The sequence below is a fragment of the Chiloscyllium plagiosum genome, unplaced genomic scaffold, assembly GCF_037043375.1.
Source record: "Chiloscyllium plagiosum isolate Xiang-an unplaced genomic scaffold, Cpla_swu_hap1 HiC_scaffold_42, whole genome shotgun sequence".
In the NCBI taxonomy this organism is placed as follows: Eukaryota; Metazoa; Chordata; class Chondrichthyes; order Orectolobiformes; family Hemiscylliidae; genus Chiloscyllium; species Chiloscyllium plagiosum.
In genome coordinates this window covers 91,783,577-91,805,287 of record NW_028270180.1, presented here as the reverse complement: position 1 = coordinate 91,805,287, position 21,711 = coordinate 91,783,577, and the positions used below count along the sequence as shown (strand labels likewise).

Genomic DNA, 21,711 nt, shown 5'->3' with positions numbered 1-21,711 from the left:
CGCCTGAACTCAGTCCTAAATCTGCTCCCCTTATTTTGAGGTTATGCTCTAGTTTCACCCATCCACAGTGGAAATAACCTCCCTGCTTCTATCTTATCTACTTCCTTCAAAGTTTTATTTTTTCCTCTCCAACCTCCCATTCTTCTAAATTACAATGACTATAGAACCAGTTTTCTCAATCTCTCCACATACGCCAACCCACTCAACTCCCAACTCAAGCTAGTGAACCTCCTGTGCCAGTACATCCTTGCTAATGTAAGGGGACCAAATCTGTACACAGTACTCCAGGTGTGACCTCCCCAGCACCCTGTACAGCTGCAGCATAACCATCCCTCTAGCAATGAAGGACAATATTCCCTTCACTGCCTTAATTACCTGCTGCGACTGCAAACCAACTTCCTGTGATTCATGCACAAGGACACCCAGCTCTCTCTGTACAGCAGCCTGCTGCATGTTTTCACCATTTCGTCATCAGTTTGCTGTTAGTCCAACCAAAATGGATGACCTCACATATCCCAACATTGTCCTCCATCCACCAGATCCTTACCCACTCACTTAACCTATCTGTATCCCTGTGCAGACTGACAGTGGCCTCTGCAGACATTGCTCTACCTCATCTTTGTATCAAATGTGAACTCTGACACCGTACACTTGGTCCTCAACTCCAAAACACTTGTGTAAATTATAAACAGTGTAGTGCCAACACTAATCCAAACGCCCGTTTATCCCCATTCTTTACTTTTTGTTGGTTAACCGATCCTGTATCAATGATAATACATTACCCATAATGCTGTGCATCTTTACCTTATGCAGCAGCCGTTTGTGCGGCAACTTGTTGAATACCGTCTGGAAATCCAGATCCACCGAGTCCGCCTTGTCCAACGCACTCGTCGTATCCTCAAATAATTCCAGTAAATGCGTTATACATGACCTGCCATTCATGAATCCATGCTGTGTCTGCTCGAGACAATTTCAACCCAGATATCTCACCACCACTTGCTTGAGAGATTCAAGCATTTTCTCCACTAAAGAAGTTACGCTAACGCGTCCTTTTTGAAAAATAGTGGCACAGCATTTGCAGCTTCCATTCTGTCAAAACCATCCCAGAATCCAACAAATTTTAGTGAATTATTACGAGTTGTATTAGCTATTCCACCCGCCCCCCCGCCATCGCTTTTTTTTTTCCTGGGATGCATTCCATCAAGGCCAGGAGACCCATCTACCTTTAGGCTGTTATCTTTCCCAAAATTACCTCTTTACTGAGAATGATTGCTTCTCTGTCATCATCTGCCATTGCCTCCAAAGGCCTGCGATGATGAGAGTACATAGACAGTATTTTCCTGTTAAAGCCAAGGCTGGTAGGTATAGAGAATGCTGCCTGTCGAGAGAAGTTGAAGGCCTGGTCAAGAAAATGAAGGAGGGATATGGCAGCTACAGACAGCTGGGTTTGTGTGACTCCCTAGAGGAGTGTAGGGGCTTGGATGCTGCCTGAACTGCTTTGCTCTTCCAGCACCACTAATCCAGAATCTGGTTTCCAGCATCTGCAGTCATTGTTTTTACCCCGCAGTCGGAGTATACTCGAGGTAAACCACGAGGGCAAAAAGGGGACATGAGATAGCTTTAGGAAATAGGTTTAAGGAGAATCCACAGTGATTGTACAAATGCACTAAGGACAAACAAGTAACCAGGCAGAGAATAGGTACCCGCAAAAATTATCAAGGCTGTCTGTGGAACCGCAGGAGGTGGCAGAGATTCTATATGAGATTCTTTTACTGAAAGAGGATGTGGCAGCTAGAGTGTTTGGAGAAATAAATTGTGATAACGTGATAAGTATCCATATTACAGAGGAGGGGGTTCTGGATATCTTAAATAGTAGCAAGGTGGATAAATCCCTGGGACCTGCTCAGGTGTAACCCAGAACTTTGTGGGAATCTAGGGAAGTGTTTGCTGGACCCCTTGCTGAGATATTTGTGTCATTGATAGTCACAGGTGAGGTGCTGGAAGATGGGCGCAATTATTTGAGAAAGGTGGGAAGGAAAGGCCAGGGAACAATAGACCAATGAGCCTGAAATCAGTGGCAGAGAAGTTGTTGGATGTGATTCTCAGGGACATGATTTACATGTAATCGGAAAGGCAAGAAGTGATGAGGGAGAGGCAGCATGGCTTTGTAGATGGAAGTCACTAACTTGGACTCTAGGAAGACACAAGGTTCTACATAACAGACTGCTTAGCCAGTTTGAGACTGTAGAATACAGGGAGGACTAGATATTTAGAAACAGAATTGTCTAGAAGGTATGGAGATGTATAACATGGAAACAGACCCTTCAGTCCGTACCGTCCATGCCAACAACTTACCCAACCCAACAACTGTGTGAGAAATATGCTGTCAGGATGGGTGCTGGGTCCACTGCTTTTTGTCATTTATATCAATGATTTCTAGGTGAATATACGAGGTATGGTTAGTAGGTTTACACTAGACACCAAAATTGGAGGTGAAATTGACAGTGAAGAAGTTTACCTCAGTACAATGGGACTTCAATCAAATGGGCTAAGGAGGGGCAGATGGGTTTAATTTGGATAAATATGAGGTTCTGCATTTTGGAAAAGCAAATTAGACCAGGGCTTGTACACTTAATGAGGAGGTCCTGGGGAGTGTTGCTGAACAAAGAGACCTTGGAATGCAGGTTCACACTTCCTTGAAAGTGGAATCTTAGGTAGGCTAGTGAAGAGGGTGTTTTGTATTGAGTATAGGAGTTGCGACATTATTTTGGGGCTGTACAGGGCATTGATTCAGCTACTTCTCGAATTCTGCTTTCAGTCCTGGTCTCCCCGCTATAGGAATGATGTTGTGAAACTTGAAATGATTCAGAAAAGATGCACAAAGATGTTGCCAGGGTTGAGAGTTTGAGATATAGGGAGAGGCTGAATTGGCTGGGGCTGTTTTCCCTGGGGCATGGGATGCTGAGAGGTGACCTCAGTGGTTGATACACTCGTGAGAGACATGGTTAGGGTGAACAGCCAGGGTCTTTTTCCCACATTCGGTGGGTCCAAAACCAGAGAGCACAGGCTTAAGGTGTGAGGGAAAAGATTTAAAAGCGATGTGAGGGGCAATGTTTTCAAGCTGAACATGGTATGTGTATGGAATGAGCTGCCAGAGAAAGTGTGGAGGCTGGTACAATTGAAACATTTAAAAGGCATCTGATTGGATATGTGATCAGGCATGATTGAGAAGGATATGAGCCAAGTCCTGGCAAATGGGATGAGATTAATTTAGGATATCTGGTGGGCATGGACAAGTTGGACCAAGGGGTCTGTTTCTGTGCTGTACATTTCTATGACACTAAAAATTTAAAATTAAGATCGGTTTCTATTTTATGGAGAGTTAGCAGAAGGTCAGAAAATTCTCCTTGGAGCTGAGAAGGTTAAGCAGTGATTTCAACGAGGAGCAGAATTGTTTCCAGGAAATTTAATTTACAGAGACAGCATGAGAAATTATTAACATTGTCACAATTTTTATGAACTACTTTCAGGTAACTGGCAAATAATGCAGGGTAAAAACGTGAAGATTATTTTACTCAGTAAGTTCTGAGCATCTGGAACAGTTTGATTGACAGCTGGATGCAGATTCAGTTGTTGTTGTCAAAACAAATTTGCAATTTTCCTTTTTTAAAGGAAGGATTTGGAGGGCTATGTCCAAATGGAAGGTGAGTTGGGACTGACTGGCACCATCTCCAGAGGGAGAGTGTACAGCCCCATTGGGCTGAATAGCCCCCAGCCCCTGTGCTCTGAGATACTGTCCCATTCACTGTGAATTATGAAGCTCATCACAGGGCAGAGCCATAGACATGTACAGCATGAAAACACACTCTTTGGTTAAACTGGTCTATGCTGACCAGATATCCCAACCTAATCTAGTCCCATTTGCCAACACTTGGCACATATCTCTCTAATCTCTTACTATTCATATACCCAACCAGATGCCAAATGGTATAATTGTACCAACCTCCTCCACATCCCGAGAGAAGATTCCATCCACGCACCAACTCCAGTGTGAAAGGAATTGCCCCTCAGATCCATTTTAAATCTTTCCCTTCTCATCTTAAACCTATGCCCTCTCGCTCTGGACTCCTCCATCCCAGGGAAGAGACCTTGTCTATTTATCCTACCCATGCCCCTCATTATTTAATAAACCTTTGAGGTCACCCCTCAGCCTCTGATGCACCTGGGAGGATCCCACCACTTATGTCACAATGGAGCCTGGCTGATTGACACAGCTTCAGACCAATAGGACATGTGGCGTGATCCTCCAGCCTATAGAAGTGAATGAGGGCTGGGTCCAGCGGGCCAATACCTGACCATGAGCTTTGCAGGTGCAGTGTCACTGTGAGGGGGGGGGGGGGAGGGGTCTCAATGAGTGTGAAGGGACTGGGAGAGAGATGGAGTTAGTGTGGACTGGGAGGGTTGATAAACACTGTTTCAGTCTGCTGGACCTGAAAGAAATACTTGGGGTAAATTAAAACCAAAAGAACTGCGGATGCTGTAAATCACACACAACAACCTCAAGGTACTGGAAAAGCTCCACAGATCTGACAGCATCTGTGAAGAGAAATCAGTTCGCATTTTGGATCCGGTGACGCTTCCTCAGGTACTGATATTACTGAGAAAAAACTATGCAGAAGGTAGAGGTTAAGGAGTAAATGATAGGTGGGGATAAAGTCCAAAGAGAGAGAGATCGGAGCAGTTGGACAAAGGAGTGGATATCAACCTGGCTGGGGGAGGGTAAATAGCTGTTTATGGGGACTGTTAGTGGTTATCCATAGGTAGTGTGTAATAACAGGCTATGTAATACCAAGGCCTGGTATGTGGGGTAGGGGACAAAGAAACTAGAACGTGGGAGAGTTCAGGACCTAAAATTATTGAATTTGATGTTGAAGCCAGAGGATTGCAGGGTCCCCGAGTGGGAGATGAGGTGTTGTTCTTCCAGCTTGTGTTAAAGTGTGGCGCTGGAAAAACACAGCAATTCAGGCAGCATCCAAAGAACAGGAGAATCGACATATTGGGCATATAAGCACTTCATCAGAAATGTGGGAGTGGGGGAAGCGGGCTGAGAGATAAATAGGGAGGTGTGTGTGGGGTTGGGAGGAAGGGAGCTAGGAAGAGACTAGGTAGATGTAGATGGGGTAGTAAAAACAATGACTGCAGATGCTGGAAACCAGATTCTGGATTAGTGGTGCTGGAAGAGCACAGCAGTTCAGGCAGCATCCAAGGAGCTTTGAAATCGGCGTTTCGGGCAAAAACCCTTCCTGATGAAGGTTTTTTGCCCGAAACGTCGATTTCAAAGCTCCTTGAATGCTGCCTGAACTGTTGTGCTCTTCCAGCACCACTAATCCAGTAGATGGGGTAGTGGTGAGAGGGTGGAATGGATAATTGGGAACGATGATGGACAGGTGGGACAGTTCAAGAGGCCAGTGCCGAGTTGGAGGGTTGAATCTGTGATGAGGTGGGGGAGAGGAGATGAGGAAACCTTGATGCGATGTGGTTGAAAGGTCCCAAGGTGGAAGATGAGGTGTTCTTCCTCCAGGCGTTGGGTGGCTCGGATTTGGGAGTGGATGACACCCAGGAATTGCCTGTCCTTGACAGCGTGGCGGCAGAGGGGGGTAGCTGAAGTGGTTGGCCACAGGGCGGTGGGGTTGGTTGGTGCATGTTCCCTGAAATGTTCCACAAGTTGGCATCCTGACTCCTCACTGTAGAGGAGACCACATCGAGAGCAAAGGACACAAAAGGTGAGGTGTTTGGATGTGCAGGAAAATCTCGGTTGGATGTGGGAGGGGTGGGAAGGGAAATATGTCTCTGGTGGTGAGATTTGATTGTAGTTGGTGGAAATGGCAGACGATGATGCATTGTACCTGGGTGGAAGGTGAGGACTAGGGGGATTCCATCCTTGTTGCAGTTGGAGGTGTGGGTGCCAAGGGCATTGGTGGGGGAAGTGGAGGAGATACACGGGAGGGGAAATTGCAGTCCTTGAAATCGGAGGCCATTTGGTATGTTCTGAAGTGTTCTCCCAGCTTGCATCAAGCTTCACTGGAACACCGCAGTAAGCATGAGACAGAGATGTTGGCCTGGGAACAGCCTTGTGTGTTAAGGTGGGGGGCAACTGGATGATCCGGGTTTTTTTTTTGCAACAGAACGAAGATCATCAGCCGCCATTTCACCACCGCTACTGAGATGCTGTCAGGTTCCTGCCTCCTCCATTAACAGCTTTCCGCCCTCCCAGCCGGATCGTTATCCACTCTTCTGTCTTTCCAAACGTTCCAATCTCTCTTTGGGATCTGTCCCCACCTATTATTTACTCTTTAACCCCTATCTCCTATAGTCCAAAGATGTGCAGGTTAGGAGAATTGGCCCAGCCAAATTTCCCATAGTGTTCAGGGATGTGCATTAGTCCGGGGAAATGGTGAGTAATAGGGTAGGGGAATGGGTCTGGGTGGGTGTGGAATTGTTGGGCCGAAGGGCCTGTTTCCTGTGGGGATTCTAATTTTCCCAGCTGCCATCGGTTCTGAGGAAGGGTCACTGGACTCGTGATGACCCTTGGTGTGTGCAGGAGGAGGAAACGGGAAAGGGGGGAGTGGCAGCAGAAACTGGATGAAATGTATCAGTGTAGACTGGGAAGGTTTAATTACACTCTGTGCAGGTCGTTACTCTGAATTAGAAACTCTTGGTCCCACGTTTGCAGCAAAGGGGAAGATGGCTTGGGCCTCAGGCAGTGAGAGGTGCTGGGTTATGGCTGCCATCTTTATCTGGGGCCAAGGTACAGCAAGGAGCATGCACATGTCCTCTTCCTGGGTGGGGGCGGTGCGATTTGAAGAGGAGCATCCAACACCTACCAAAAGAAGTGTTTGCCTTCACTATTCATCTTGCACTGACTATGAGCTTTGTTTTGTGAATTCATTATATAGGATATTAATTGAGAATAATTGAGACTGGGATCTCAAAAGCAAGTTTCTACAGTCCACAGAGTCATCAGGATCTGAATATCATTGGCATTTAACTGTGAAAGGAGAAAGTTTGTCTGTTCTGTCTGTGAGAAAATATCTTCAATATTTTTGTCAAGCCAAAAGCAGAACGATGTTCAGGTTCATGGTTGCATCACCCTTTGGGTATGTGTTTAATTCTTGGTCCTGCAGCTGTGGAAGGAGGTATTGGCCTGAGAGAGAGCACAGATTTATCCATATTACACCTCATCTCTTTGCAAGAACTGTCAGATTTAGTCTCAATCATCCACTTTATAATGTTAATCTGTAAATTCCCGACTTCCAATTCTCTGCAAATTTCTCATTGAAATTCCTTGTGGACTCAAATTCCAGCACCATTTCAGGTGGGATGTTCCAGATTCTGACAACTGTCTGTTCATTCAGAAACTGCTGAAGTCCATTTTGACTCTGAGGTTCCAAAGGGCTGAAGTGAAAGATGAGATGCTGTTCCTGAGCTCCCATTGAGATGCATTGGAACAGTACAGGAGGCTGAGGGCAGTGTCAGTGTGAGCAGACAATGAAAATGACACGGCTGCACTGTGAGGGCTGCTTGGATCAATGAGAGTGTTTTGGAGTTGGATGTAAACAGAGTGAGATGAGACAGGGAGAATGTGAAGCTGAAACTCCGTTTTACTTCAGGCTATTCAGAAATTCACAGTCCCAATGGGAATAGCCAACTTGTCAGTGATACCTGCGGCGTATTTAAGTTTTTAAAAGTACGACATATCAGCTTAACTAAAGATTTTTTTTATTATAATGGGCATGTTTGAAGTGAAGGAAGGTTGCTCACTCATTTAAATTCTCTTAGTGGGAGTAACTAGATGAATGTAGTGAGATGTTGTTACAAGAGCCCTCAGATCTGTGGTGTGCTCCTCTCGCACAATGTGGGACATAAGGGATGCTTCCAGTGTCCCTTACGGCTATGTGTGCAGGCAGTGTGCCCACCTGTCGCTACTGAGAAACTGTTTTTCAGACCTGGAACTGAGAGTGGACTCACTGTGGAGCAATACTGAGAATGTTATGGACAGCATGGTTAATGAGTTAGTCACACTGCAGGTGAGAGTTACACAGGCAGAAAGGGAATGTGTGACCATCAGATCAAGTAAAAGGCTCAGGAAGGAAATGCAGGACTCCCCAGCGGTTATTCCCTTCTCATACAGATACTATGCACCACTTGGAATTCTATAAAGGGGGCAACAGGTGGGGTGGCCTCTCAGGGGAAATCAGCAACAGCCAGGTTCATGACACTGCTCCACTGCACAGAACAGGAGGAGGGAGAATGGCATAGCTGTCGTGACAGGGGATCCAGTAGACAGGCGTGTCTGTGGCCACAGACATGAATCCAAACAGTGGAATTGAACCCAGGTCCCTTTATTGATAAGTGCACAGACCAATAAAGGTCAGTGTCCCAAATGCAACCTTCAGCACTTGACCACCCTGAAGCTCCATTTTCCAGGGACTGTGCACTTGTTCTGAGCCCTTCAGAGGGATTGAAGGGGACAGGGGAAAAACAGGAGCAAGGTTGTGTTGCAGATCTATAAAATAACTGTCTCTCTCGCCTCTCGGTTTCTCCCCCCGCCTCGGTCGCCCACACCCCTCGTGCCTCCTCCCCACCACAGGGAAAAGACCTTGTGTATTTACTCTATCCATGCCCCTACTGATTTTATAAACCTCTATAAGGTCACCCATCAGCATCTAATGCTCCAGGGAAAACAGTGTATTCAGCCTCTCCCTGTAGCTCAAATCCTCCAACCCTGGCAACATGCTTGTAATTCTTTTCTGACCCCTTTCACGTTTCACAATATTGTTTTGATAGGAAGGAGACCAGAATTGCATGCAATATTCCAAGATTGACCTAACCAATGTCCTGTAGAGCCGCAATATGACCTCCCAACTCCTATACTCAGTGCTTTGACCGATAAAGGAAAGCATACTAAACACCTACTTCACTATCCTATCTACCTGCGATTCTGCTTTCATGGAGCTATGAACCTGCATTCCAAGGTCTCTTTGTTCAGGAGCACTCCCGAGGACCTTACCATTAAGTGTATACACCCTGCTAATATTTGCTTTTCCAATATGCAGCACCTCACATTTATCTAAATTAAACTCTTTCTGCCAGTCCTCAGCACATTCGACCCTCTGATCAAGATCCTGTTGTAATCTGAGGTAATCCTCTTCACTGTCCACTACACCTGCAATTTTGGTGTCATCTTACTAACAATACTTCCTATATTCACATCCAAATCATTTATATAAATGATGAAAATTAGTGGATCCAGCGCCAATACTTTGTGACACCCCACTGGTCACAGGTCTCCAATCTGAAAAGCAACCTTCCACCACCACCCTCTGTCTTCTACCTTTGAGCCAGTTTTGTATCCAAATGGCTAGTTTTCTCTATCTTCCTTGAGATCTAACCTTGCTAACCAGTCTCCCATGGGGAACCTTGTTGAACACCTTACTGAAATCCATGTAGATCGTTTACACCGCTTTGCCCTCATCAATCCTCTTTGTTACTTCTTCTAAAAAATTGACTCATGTTCATGAGAGGTGATTTCTCACACTCAAAGCAGTTATTAATATCCCCGACTTAACTGTACATTGGGGTCTGCGTCACACAATTATAGGTGTTAATATTCTGGATAAAGTTCACGTACACCAGCTTTGTGTTAGTGACTGTGTATTGAGTCTTGTTAATAACACCAATGCCGGTTAGTTCCTTTTGAAAGGCAGTCCCTTCCGTTCTGCTTGTCTCCTCCAACCCCACCGTAGACAGTAAGTGGGAGGAGCTCATCCAGTTTCCATGTGAGTGAAATAGAGAAAATCTTCCCTTCATTCCATTAGCCCACCAGGAAATAGTGGTAGTGTCCTTACCTCTGAACCACGAGGTTTGGGTTCAAAGTTGAGTAACAGCATCTTTGAAGAGGCTGTTTGGAAAACATGCCCAAGCTTCCAGCTGTCCCTGCCTGAGCCTCCAAATAGAACCTTCCTGTAGTTTCTCTCCTGTCAGACTCTCCCATTGCTCAGTTTGTCCAGGATCCCCTCCTGTTGCTGCACTGCTCCTGTCCCTCACTGAGCTGCCCATCCCCACAGTGTCCTCCACATTCATTCATTGTTTACCATCCTATTGTCCCAGTACTCCAGTCCTCTAGCCCCGCCCCCTCCACCCTATTGGGCAGCAACTGCTGTCAATCACCCAGGGTCCTGTGTGATCTGGAGCATGCTCTGTAGGAGGGGCAACCAGTGCACGGGCGCAGTGCTGGCCAATTGTTGGCGTATGTGCAGGGCGGGTCAGTGCCAGGGAGGCTGTGGGTGTGTGGGATTAATCTGTCATTTGGCAGCGCACTCCTTTCCTCCTCTGGGAACAGGACCGAGGGGAATGGTCCCAGCCCTGGTATCGTGACAAGTGGTCGGCGTATCAGTGGGGTGAGCATTTTGCAGAAAGTTATCAGAACTCGTGTGAAGATTCAGGAATGTTATGGAAAGGATCAAGGATGGGCCTGCAATTAAAGTTCTAATTTGGTTCATTTTAGTTCAACCAGATATGATTTGGCCAGTGTGTGCAGGATGGTTCTTATCAGAGGGTCGGTGTGGGGAAAATAAATAAGAGATTCCAGATTGGGAAAAAAAAATCAGTTTGGGTCTGACCAGGAAGGAAACCCTGGGAGGTGGGAGGAGGATTCACCAACACCCAGGAGGCTCTGATTCAGAGTAATAGACTTGATTAGATTAGATTTCCTACAGTGTGGCAACAGGCCCTTCGGCCCAACCAGTCCACACTGACCGTCGGAAGAGTAACCCACCCATTTCCCAAGGCCGATTCACCTGACTTGAGCATCTTTGGATTGTGGGAGGAAACCGCAGCACCCGGAGGAAACCCACGCAGACACGGGGAGAATGTGCAAACTCCACACAGACAGTCACCCAAGGCTGGAATCGAACCTGGGACCCTAATGCTTTGGGGCAGCAGTGCCATCGTGCCACCCCCTTTTTTTTGGTTCTTAGCCTGCAGGCAGGAGCTAGGAAGCTGAATCCAAGGAGAGGAGAGAGAGTGTGAGAACTGGGTGTGGAGGAAAGGAGTGAGGAGATTGGTTTGGTCTTCAGTTAACGAGAGAGAAATTGTGAGACTGAGATTTAAAGCTTTGGGGCAACAAGGAAACTACAATTTAATACTATCATTGTCTTATAAAGATCTTGTTTTCTCTGTACGGCACTGAAATGGTGGATTTGCGGATGAGAAATTCAAATTGAACTTCATGTTCAGTTTTGATAGTTACTTGATCCGTGCCGATCTGGATATCATTGACCTTTTCATGTGGAAGGAAAGGTGTGTATTCTGTCCGTGGGTGAATATTTCAAATATCACTGTGACTGGAAAAAAATACTGAGACACAGCCAAGTCCATGTTATCGTGGTGACTGTGGAGAGAGATTTTGTTTATTTTTAAAAGTCTGAAAAACATGGCACATTTTCCAGGAACAATTAAGCTACAGATTTGTTTTGTATGAGGACAAGGTTTTAATTAACCATGCAACCAGAAAGAGACCAGGATACCTGCACCATGGAACAAACGATGAAAACGGGATTGTTGTAAAGGAGTTAATTATCGATCATGGCTTGTAATCCATTGGCGTTGTCACGTCGGTTCCAGCGCCTTTGGGAAATAGTGGAAATGTGATGAATTTAATGTAGGTTTCAGTTATTAAACGGGAAAAAGTGCAGAAGAAATTTACAAGGATTTTTGCCAGGGCTCAGGGGTCTGAGTTATAGGAAGAGGTTGGACAAGCAAGGATTTTTTTTTTGTTTAGAGCAGAGGAAACAGGGGGGGGGGGGAATCTTTTCTCGAAGTGTATAAGACAATGAGAGGCATGGGTAAGGTGAATGCACTCAGTCTTTTGCCCAGGGAATCAAGGACTGGAGGGCATCAGTTTAAGGTTATAGGAGAAAGAATGAAAGGGAACCTGAGGAGCAACTGTTTTACACAGAGGGTGGTATGTATATGGACTGAGCTGCCAGTGGAAGTGGTTGAGGTGGGTACATTAATAACATGTAAAAAATATTTGGACAAATGCATGGATAGCAAAGGGTCAGAAGCAGATGGGCCAAGTGCAGGAAAATGTGGTTCACGTGATGGGCATTTTGGCGGGCATGGGACAGTTTGGGCCAAAGGGCCAGCCTCTGCTATAGGATGCTCTGACTCCAAGTATATTTGCTATTTCTCCTGCTATCTCTGGTAGCACCCTGGGATGTATTTCATCTGAGCAAGGAGACGTGTCCACCTTTAGCTCCATTAGCTTGCCCAGTTCTAACACTTTTGTGATGATGGTTGTTTCTTGCTCCTCACCTTCCTTTGTCTCTTTATCAATGACTGGCATGTTCTTCATATCCTCCACTGTGAAGACTGACTGCTGTGTACTCATATTCCTGAACCCTGCTGGATAGGAATAATTAGGTGCAGAACTCTGAGAGGTCTTCTTTGAGTCTTTATTGATGAGACATGGCAGGTACCTTGATAGTGTACATGCAAAACACCTCCAGGCAGCATCAGGTAACCCCCCCGCCTGTCCGACGTGCCACTCCCATTCTTATACCTTTGTGGTTTTGAATGGAGGCTGTCTCTCAATATTATTTCCATAGCAACGGCAGTTAAAAAGTCGAGTTCAGCTCAACACTTTGTGGTTAAACCACATACCCCTCCCCCACACCCCTGTGGCTCAGTCAGGTATCTGACAGGCACTTCAGTTTCAGTGGGGCTGTCTGTCAGCATACTGATGTTGAAGAACTGGTGTTGGACTGGGGTAGGCAAAGTTTAAAAACCACACATCACCAAGTTGTACTTCCAAATAAACCTGTTGGACTATAAGCTTTTGCAGTGTGCTGTGAGTTTGAACTTGATCAGGATTATCTCTATGGTAACAGTTAAGTCCTTCAACAATTACAGAGGCCATATGTTCCCCACATAATAGGTTTCCCTCTAGCAGTGTAAACTGCTATTCTGGCCTGGGGATAGTTACTCAATCCCATCTAGCTTTCTGTGGATCTTTAAAGTTTTTCTAGTCTCCTAGATTCTCCTTGGTCTTTGCCAATTTGTATGCTTTCTATTTCAATTTGATAAACTCCCTTATTTCCTTAGCCACCCATGACAGATTACTTCTTTTCCTACAGTCCTTTGTTTTCACTGATATATACTTTTGCTGAGCAGTTTGAAAATTGTTTTGATATTCCTCCACTGTCTGTCAACTGTCCCACCCTAAAGTCTTTGCTTCCAGTCTACATTAGCCAACTCCTGCCTCATCCTATTGTAGTCTCCTTTGTTTAAGCACAGGATCTTGGGATTGGATTTAATCTTCCCGCTTTCCAACTGTATTCTAAATTCAATCATACTTATCACAAGTCTTTTATCAGATTATGAGGTGAGGCGATGTTACCTGGGTATTTTGGTTTTCATTGTCAGAGAACTTGGCTTAGTAATAAAGTACAGGATAGATATTCACAACAGAGTATTCTGGACAGTGTGAATGTACTGCACAGTCTAAAACCATAAATCACTGTCTCCCCTCCATTCACATGATTTGGAGATGCCGGTGTTGGACTGGGGTGTACAAAATTTTTAAAATCACACAACGCCAGGTTATAGTCCCTCAGGTTAAATTGGAAGCACACTAGATTTCGGAGTGTCTCTCCTTCATCATGATCCAATTAAACCTGTTGGACTATAACCTATTGTGTGATTTTTAACTCACCTCAATTTAAAATTGCAAAATCATTATCTCCCACATGCTTCCTCACTATCTAATCCACCTGACTATCCTGCTTTTTCCGAAAATCTCCTTTGGTGAAGGTAGTGAGTTTTGGATTCAGCTTTCCAGTTATTACCGTAAAAAGATAAGCCCTGGGCCCAGGAGAGGCAATGCAGCCCTTCGAACCAGCTCCACCATTTAAGACCATGATGATTGAGCTCACCTCGGTCTCAGCTGGATTTTTCCCACCTGCTCCCTCTCTCGCCCTTCATCTCATTGCAAATTTAACATCTGCATCTCTTCAGTAAATTTGCTCATTGTCCTGGCAACCACTGCATTTTGAATAGGCAATTCCACAGATTCACAGTACATTGAGATAGGTACATTCTTCTTCATGAGAATAGAATAGATTCCCTACAGTGCAGAAACAGGGTATTCGTCCATGGAGTCCACACCAACCCTATAATGAGCATCCCATTCAGACTCACCCATTCCCTGTGTTTCCCATGGTTAATGGCTTAACCTGCACAGGCATGGTCACTGTGGGAATTTAGCATCGCCAATCCACTTAAACTGCACATCTTTGGACTAAGAGATGAAACTGGAGCACCCAAAGGAAACTCGCACAGACACAGGGAGAACGTGTAAACTCCACACAGTCGCCTAAGGTTGGAACCAAATCCAGGTCCCTGACGCTGAGAGTCAGCAATGCTAACCATTGATCCAACTCTGCTTAAAATCATCTCCTATTAACTACCCCACACCCCAGTTGGCTGAGTCTATATTCCTTATATCAGATAATCAGGTTGTGGAAGCAGATGTATCAGTAAAACCCAGTGACAGTCCATATGTTCTGTGTGTCTGAATGGGGATCCTATACACAACACCCTCCAGCCTACACTTTTCAATCACTTTCCAGAGACAGGGTTCCAGTGGCTTCATGGGGACTACAACTCCCACAGTCCGTGAAGCAGGGCCCACACGTGTGTGGGGAAACCCGGCACTGTACATGTACAGAATGTGGGCAGGTTTTGGAGCATGTGCTTTGGGTAAGTATACTTTGTAGAAAGTATTTCACACTGTGATTGGCTGGAGGAGGAATGTATCTGCTTATAGTATTGATCTGTTGGGGGATCAAAGTGTCACCACACCCATGGAGGACCATTCTCTATCCCCAATTCATTGTAATGTTGGGAATCAACTAATGGGAAACAAAGAAGGATCTGCCCCATTCTCCCAGACTGAAGTTTCTTCTGTCCAGGATCTGCCACCTCCCTTTCTGTTTCCTTTTGTCTCATTCTGCAGTTACATTACTGACTTGCAGCAACTGAAGGGAAAGGAAGTGAACTCAGAAAGGGTGCAGAGTCTAACCAGGGATGAGAAGTGGTGGCATGGATCTGTTTATCAGTAACTCCATGAGAATGTACATTAGGGGTACATTAGGGGGCAGCAGAGTCAGAATGGTGGGAGAGAGTAAGTGGGCTGGAGGGTTACAGCTTTTGGGGAAGAAAGGGGAAAAATATTCCAGAGCAACTAGAATTGTCTGTTCTGAATTTCTAACCTGTACATATTCCTTTATACAGGGTGCTAGATGGTGAAGATTTGCAGACTGAAATCTCAAAATCATGTGCAGATCGTGATTAAGTTAACCAGCATTTGAAGATCCAAAGATAGAGACTCACTCGGCCAAAATCCTGCAACACTCTCCATCCCAGCATTGTCGGTCTCTCTGCACCAAATGGACTGTGAATGGTATGAGACAGCAGCTCACTACCATCTTCTCAAGGGTAACTAGAGATGGGGACTAAATGCTGGCTGAGCCAGTGATCCCCATATCCTGGAAATGGGTTCTATCTCTAGTTGCTGAATCCCGGTTGATGTTAATACAGGATGAAGAGGGACACTGAGTGGTGCATCCTCCAGGAGGCAGCACCATCACATTTCCCCCGCCTACAACCGCACTGCAACCTTCCCACCATCAAAATCAACATTAAGCCATTTTGCTTTTGGTTAATCAGCCGCAGTAAACCACCCGTGTAACCAATTGAATATTTATAAACAAGGCCCATGACGGGCAAAGCAAACCATTGCAAGTGACAGAGTGAGAAGGGACTAAATCAAAGGAGAGTTGGGGGTGAGGGAGCAGCGACAGAGATAAAGCACTGTATCCCCTGTGGTGCCTACCTCTATCTGAAGGCATCAAGAGCATTGATGCACACCACATGCTCCTTCTCCAAGGACACCTTGCTGTGTAGCCTTTATCCTCAATCATAGAATAGAATCCCGACAGTGTGGAAGGAGAGCATTGGCCAATCAAGCCCCACCGACCGTCTGAAGAACATCACGCCCAGAGCACTCTATCACTGTAACACTGAATTTCCCATGGCTGGTCCACCTAGTCTGCACAATCCTGGACACTGTGGACAATTCAGCACGACTGGTCCGCCTAACCTGCATATCTTTGGGCTGTGGGAGGAAACCAGAGCACCTGGAGGGGACCACATTATCATGGGGAGAATGTGGGAACTCCACATTGACCAAGGCTGGTCTCCAACCTTGTACGTGGTGCTGTGAAGCAGCCGTGCTACGATCATAATTTAAATCGAAATAGATGATCATTGCTTATTGTCACATTGCTGTTTGTGGAGACTAACTGCCCAGAGAGACACCCTGGGGTTCAGAAAGTGGCAATATAAATTCTGTCAACTCCAGCCCAGTTAATGTGATTAAAAATCACAACATCAGTACTCCAGCAGTGTCATCATGTACAATGTCCAGTCCTGACTCTGATGGACAGTAATATCAGAATCAGAGTCCAGCAGTGATGTGTGAACTCTACCCCACATGGAGCAGGTGGATGACCACTTACTAGACTCAGTTGCGTTGAAAACTCAGCAAATCCCTTGTCACACAAAGAGGTGAATGCTTCATATCCAGTGTGAACCCGCTGGGGTCTCAGGGGGTGGGATGAATCACTGAATCCCTTCCCACACACCGAGCATCTGAATGGCCTCTCCTCTGTGTGGGCTCACTGGGGTCTTGGGGCAGGATGAATCTTTGAATCCCTTCTCACACACTGAGCATCTGAATGGCCTCTCCCCCTCTGTGGGCTCACTGGGGTCTCAGGGGCAGGATGAATCACTGAATCCCTTCTCACGCACTGAGCATCTGAATGGCCTCTCCCCTTGTATGGGTTCACTGGGGTCTCAGGGCAGGATGAATCTTTGAATCCCTTCTCACACACTGAGCATCTGAATGGCCTCTCCCCGTCTGTGGGCTCACTGGGGTTCAGGGGCAGGATGAATCACTGAATCCCTTCTCACGCACTGAGCATCTGAATGGCCTCTCCCCCTGTGTGGGTTCACTGGGGTCTAAGGGGGCAAGGTGAATCACTGAATCCCTTTTCATACACTGACCATCTGAATGGCCTCTCCCCTGTATGAGCTTGCTGGGGTCTCAGGGGGCAGGATGAATCACTGTCATCTCTCACACACATCCATCTGAATGGCCTCTCCCCTGTGTGGGCTCGCTGGGGTCTCAGGGGGCAGGATGAATCACTGAATCCCCCTCACACACTGACCATCTGAATGGCCTCTCCCCCTGTGTGGGCTCGCTGGGGTCTCAGGGGGCAGGATGAATCACTGAATCCCCCTCACACACTGAGCATCTGAATGGCCTCTCCTCCGCGTGGGCTCACTGGGGACTCAGCAGCTGGTACATTTGAGTGAATCTCTCCCCACGCTGGGAGCAAGTGAATGGCCTTTCCCCAGAGTGAGCTTGCTGGTGTTTCAGCAGGTCACTGAGTGAATCCTTTCCCACACACTGAGCAGGTGAATGAGCTCTCCCCGATGGGAATGCACTGATGTCTCTGCGGGTGGGAGATTTGAATGAATACTTTCTCACACATTGAGTAGGTGCAGGGTCTAAATCCACTGTGCCATCTCTGGTGCCTTAGCAGATTGTAGGATCGAGTAAACCCTTTCCCATACATGAGGCAGGTGAGCAGCCTCTTTGCAGTGTGACTGTGTCGGTGAGTGTCTTACTGGGAGGGTAGGTAAATTCCTTCCCACAATCCCCATGTTTGCATACCCTCGCCCTGGTCCAGTCATAATGGTGTCTTCCCAGATCACATGACTGGTTATATATTCGACCACATGTGAAACATGGGAATGATTTCTCTGGGCTGGGAATGCTGCTTTCCCCTTCCTTATTAACGATAAGGATCAGGACCTGCAGAATTGGATGACTCTGCAGTTGATGTGATGTTAATGTTTCCCATCTGGGAACTCTCACTCTCTGTAAAACAATTTTTCCCTATCATTACTACAACTCCCAAAACCAGTTTTCCCATCAGTTCTCCTGAACTTATAAATTTGGACTAATGCAATGACCTCAGTAATGTGCCTTTCTCTCACTTGTTTCTGAAAGTAAATTAGGACCATTTTGAATAACTTTGCACACTTTACCAGAAGAACCTACACCTATTCTTTCATTTAAAAGTTTTAACCCATGAGAAATTTATTACCTGCTCCAATGACAGTTATAATGGTCTGACCACTTCTACGGAGCCAGTGCAGGTCAATTCTAACAGCTATCAATAAATTGTGCCAGAACAGGATGTCCCACAACAGGAAGTGCTCTGACACTCAATGCCCTTGAGTTGTATTTTTTTCTTAAAGCCCCATCATGCATCTGGCAATACAATTGAAGATATTTTATACAGTAACCTTACAGTCTCAATTGCCAGTTCCAGTCCATGAAGCAGCCAGTTACATGCACCAGTGACTTGAATTCTGACGACAGCATTTCCCTGGCAGGGGAGATTGAAGAGCATGAAACTGTCTTCTCTGGAGTATCTAAGAAACACTTGAAATGAACAAAATTCTTCAAGAGCTCGATAGGACAGATACAGGAAGGATGTGCTCCCAGGCTGGTATATCTGGAATGAAATCAGCACTAACTGTGGTTTCTTTACCCAGCATCCTCTTTAGCTGTATAAATGTTTAAGATATATTTGCTGCTCTAATTCCACTCTCTTGATCACTCCCGTTTGTAACTGCTGTAGTGTTGGGGGCCATGCAAATTGATAACATTTGATTCAATCCATCCCAAAACCCCTCTGTGTCTGTGTCTCACTTTTGTTCACCGAGACCGTCATTCAATCTGACCCCTTCACAATCCCTGCTCTGATATTTCCTTAGAGGGCTCAGAATAAAATGTTCACACAAGGACAAAAGGAGGCTGATGGGCTCATCACCTCACTGAATGCCATTCTTTACCTTTACCCCATAAACCTTCCCATTCGTCCTCTTCCAATAACTGTTCAATTGAATTCTCTTCATTGTACCTGACTCACCACACTTTTTGGCAGTGCATTCCTGACCATAAACTTTCTCTGCATGAAATTGTTTTGTCTCATGTCACATGCGCTTCCTTTGTCAATCCCTTTACATCGGTGCCTCCTCATTATTGATTCTACCATGCATGCGAATAGTTTGTCCTAATCAACTCTCACTGGATCCCTCTTGGAGGTATCTTTACCCAGTATCCCCCGGGATGGTGAATATCATCTCTTCCTGTCACAGGAGACCAGTGCGAGACCATTCAGGTGCTCTCACTGTAGGATTGGGTTCAGTACACCATCCAGCCTCACTGTACTCCAGTGAGAGGCCATTCACCTGCTCTAAGCGTGGGAAGCAGTTCACTCAGATATCCAGCTTGATGAAACACCGGTGAGTTCACAAGTAACCACAGTGATTGGATTTGTTTTGTTTGTTCATGGGATCACGGCATCACTTACTGGGGCAGCATTTGTCATCCATTCTGACTGCCCAGGAGATGGTTCAGAGTCAACCACATTATTCAGGGTCTGGATTCACATGTCGGTTGGACCAGGTCAGAATAAACAGTTTCCCAGACCCAATGACATGAAGAGTTGTTTTCTGGTCTATTATCCTATTTCAGAAATAATAATGAATACTTTTTGCAGTTGAATTAAAAGTGAAAGACCAAAATGGGTTTTAGTCTGATTGAGCACGTCCTCCTATTTTCTCAGTTGTTATTGACAGTCTCATTCCCCTCGCACCAGAACCTGTTCCAGAGAGTGTTACAGAAAAGGCAGAATGGTCAGCTGCAGCTGGTCACCTGACTGATCACTGAACCCAGAGGTTCACTCTCCACAGATGCTGCCAGATCTGCTGACTTTTTCCAGCAATGTCTGTTTTTATTCCTGATTTCCCAGCATTTGCAGATGGTTAGTTTTTCAATATTGATCTTGTCTGTTGCAGAGGAGTTTATTAATGAGTTTGGAGGGTTTTGGAAATTGCAAGTTAAGCCACAAATCAGCCATGATCATCCTGAATGGCAGAGAAGGGTTGAGGGGCTGAATGGCCTCCTCCTGTTCCAATGAAAGTTGTCCATCTGCAGCTTGTGGTAACATTTCCCCTCACTGTTCACATCACATCCATGTCTAACACACTGTTACTGACTGAACAAACCTCCTGTGTTTGAGTTAAACCTGCTAATGTTCAGTGGCTCCCTCTCCTGCCTCTCGGATTTAACTCTCATCATGGAATGCTGTCTCGTATTACTGCGGGAATGCCCACAAAGGGCTCAGCCTGGATTCTGTATCCCCTGAGACCCACAAACCCGGTTTATTTCCTTCTTCCTCTTTCATTCTGGCTATTGAACACTCAGTTTCAATCCAATCTCCTGTCATGATCTTCAAAATGTCCATGTGGGTGGACTAGAGGCAGCTGGGATTTAATGAAGAGAAGTGGGGATTAGGCAGAAGAATGAGGAGAGCTGACAGCAAAGGCAGTTCTCATTGTAACGGCAGAGTTTCTCCATGACCCAGTGAGTGGTGAGGCACCTGAGATTGTGGGGGAGGCAGATTTGGGATCAGGGATTTGGAAAAGCACTCAGACACTGACTGACCTGTCCATCTGATTGTTAACTCAGACAAAAATACACAAAGAAAGAGGCACATTTAGATAGCACCTTTGATGACCTGGGGCAATGAAACATGCTTCAAACCCAATGATTTCAGCCTCAAATCTCTGAAAATACAGACACAAAGCTTCCTACTTGAACCAGGTTGTCTCTCCAGCGTCCTTTTTTCTTGAGAATAGAGTTTTAAGCTGTGTAGCCATTCCTGGTGATTATAACCTCTGTGTCCTTGTAAGATGTATGACTGAACCTTTATTTTCCTGTTCCCTGTGAGCGACATCAGCAGCAGAAACAGGTCCTGACCTGTGTGGGTTTCGGGTGGAGTATTTATATTTACAAATTCATTCTCACCCTCACGTACAGTGTGAAATTGCTGTAAAACAGAAGGAAAGGAGTGAGAGAGCACCCACAGAAACACAAAGGCAGCATGTGTACCTGAGCTGAATGAACCTGGCATGAGGAAAACGTGTCGACAATCACAACTAATTAGAATTACAGGATCTCTGAGGTGCACAAAGAGACTATTCGGTCCATCGAGTCTGCAATGACCCTACCTCCATAACCCCACATTTACCATGGTTAGCCCAACCCACCTAACCTACACACTACAGGCCATGTTAGCACGGCTAATCCAGCAAACCTGCACATCTGTGGGAGGGTCACATATTATGTCTAAGTGCTCAGGATTGTGGATGAAGGCTCACAAATACTTGACTCTGACACAAATGCTCTGTTTTTTTTTCAAAATAAAATCTGGGGGAAACTGTAACTGGAAAGATTTCTGATTATCTCAGGAGGAAGAGAATTCAAAACTCGTGCCATTGACCCAGGGGGCACAGTGATAGTTACAGATGTCTGGGAACCATCAGAAATGTAACAGGTTGTGAGCAAGGTGGGGGTGAGACAAGGACAAAAAGACATTCTGTCACACGGGGGAAGGCAGGAGAAATTAAACAGCAGAAATGGTAGTCCCTCAAGGCCACAGGGAA

The 21,711-nt window shown here is 45.8% G+C and overlaps 1 long non-coding RNA gene across 2 annotated transcripts in view; it reads left to right on the top strand.

Annotated features, from left to right (window-relative positions):
* LOC148137995 (uncharacterized) overlaps window positions 1–19,803 on the top strand; it is a 32,886-nt gene extending 13,083 nt beyond the window's left edge. The window contains exon 6 of one of the 2 annotated variants that reach the window (XR_015754105.1): window positions 15,358–19,803. This is a non-coding gene — a long non-coding RNA (uncharacterized LOC148137995). The remainder of the gene's footprint in view (window positions 1–15,357) is intronic. The other variant, XR_015754106.1, reaches the window with a different exon arrangement.
* The last annotated feature ends 1,908 nt before the right edge of the window (window positions 19,804–21,711 follow it).